At 36.1% G+C, this 1,578-nt stretch overlaps 1 long non-coding RNA gene across 1 annotated transcript; it reads right to left on the minus strand.

Annotated features, from left to right (window-relative positions):
* Positions 1 to 533: 533 nt before the first annotated feature.
* On the minus strand, positions 534 to 1,322 carry LOC131703140 (uncharacterized). Its single transcript, XR_009309681.1, has 4 exons — positions 1,210 to 1,322; positions 1,085 to 1,106; positions 693 to 748; positions 534 to 594 (listed from the first exon to the last, which is right to left on the minus strand). It is a non-coding gene; the product is annotated as an uncharacterized LOC131703140 (long non-coding RNA).
* Positions 1,323 to 1,578: the final 256 nt, after the last annotated feature.

Here is a 1,578-nt window from a genome sequence, read left to right on the forward strand (position 1 = left end):
TTCAGCGTAAAGAAGAACAAGGAGTCCTAGAAGTGATGATATGGCCCCCACAGAGCCCTGATCTCAACATCATCGAGTCTGACTGGGATTACATGAAGAGAGAGAAGCAACTGAGGCTGCCTAAATCCACAGAAGAACTGTGGTTAGTTCTCCAAGATGTTTGGGCCAACCTACCTGCCGAGTTCCTTCAAAAACTGTGTGCAAGTCTACCTAGAAGAATTGATGTTGTTTTGAAGGCAAAGGGTGGTCACACCAAATATTGATTTAATTAAAAACTTTGCATTTTGTTAATTGACAAATATAAACTATTAACATGTCTATTTTTGAAAGCATTCTTACTTTACAGCATTTTTTCACACCTGCCTAAAACTTTTGCACAGTACTGTATATATATATATATATATATATATATATATATATATATATATATATATATATATATATATATATATATATATATATATATGCATGCGTGTTGTATATATGTATTTAGACCTAATAATAAAATGGCGCAATAATAATAATAATACTTTACCGCTGCTCTTATCTTTGGTCTGGCATGCATTCCTCCAGAACCGGTGTTTTCACGTTGCCCTGTCAAAAAGTATCATTTTAAACATAATTTTGATTTTGAACAAACCTAATTAGAAGGCTATGTAAACCAGGAATCGCCAGTGGCTTGTTTGTAATACCTGCTATTTGTTTGTCTGGCGCCCTCCCTGTAACGCGAATCTCGGAATACATCGATCTGTGGGTTCAAAACAAGAATCAACATGGTATCATATTATAAATACTATCCGAAAGGTCTATCAGAAAAGTGAATGTGAACAATATGAACTCTGCCTTCAATATTCATGGAACCTGTGATAAATAGTTAAAACACATACATGCGTAAAACATACATCAACCAATCGATTAGGATTCAGTCCGTTTTTTAAAAAAAAAAAAAAAAGACAAACCAAATACTTCGCATTATTTCGTGGTAAATGGGTTATATTTCATAATTGTATAAGTTTACAATAACTAAATAGATACTAAATAAATACATTATTCGGTGTGGGCTGATATTTAAATACATACTTACGGTTCATTTGCCAAATACGCATCTGTTTGGTAAAAAAAAGAAACCAAATATTAATTTACTTATAAATTATTCATGGTTTTGCTCTATTTCGAATAGCTTGTTAATAATACAGATGAAAAGGTTACCTGGTTTATTCTGTCTTCGATAGCATATTACCAGTGTAATTAACAGAGTAATCAGAAGAAATGAAGCTGCCGCCAGCGACCCATAGAGGAAGAGTGGCCCTGCACCGCTCCCTGTAACACAGTTAAACAGGTGAAAAGAGAACCGCGCACCGGTACCAGGGGCGCAACGGGAGGGCTCAGGCGACTCGAATATGCACGCCCAGAGGTTCCGGGAAGCCCGGCACGCCCCGGCACAAATTAAGCACTGATAATAGGTAACGTTACTCTTATGCGATCTGTTACTTTTTACCCTACTGTAAACCGTGATTGCGCGTTCTCATCCAGCAAGACTGCATAATTGAAAAGCTTATATTAAGTTTACACATGATG

The sequence above is a fragment of the Acipenser ruthenus genome, chromosome 32, assembly GCF_902713425.1.
Source record: "Acipenser ruthenus chromosome 32, fAciRut3.2 maternal haplotype, whole genome shotgun sequence".
Taxonomy (NCBI): domain Eukaryota; kingdom Metazoa; phylum Chordata; class Actinopteri; order Acipenseriformes; family Acipenseridae; genus Acipenser; species Acipenser ruthenus.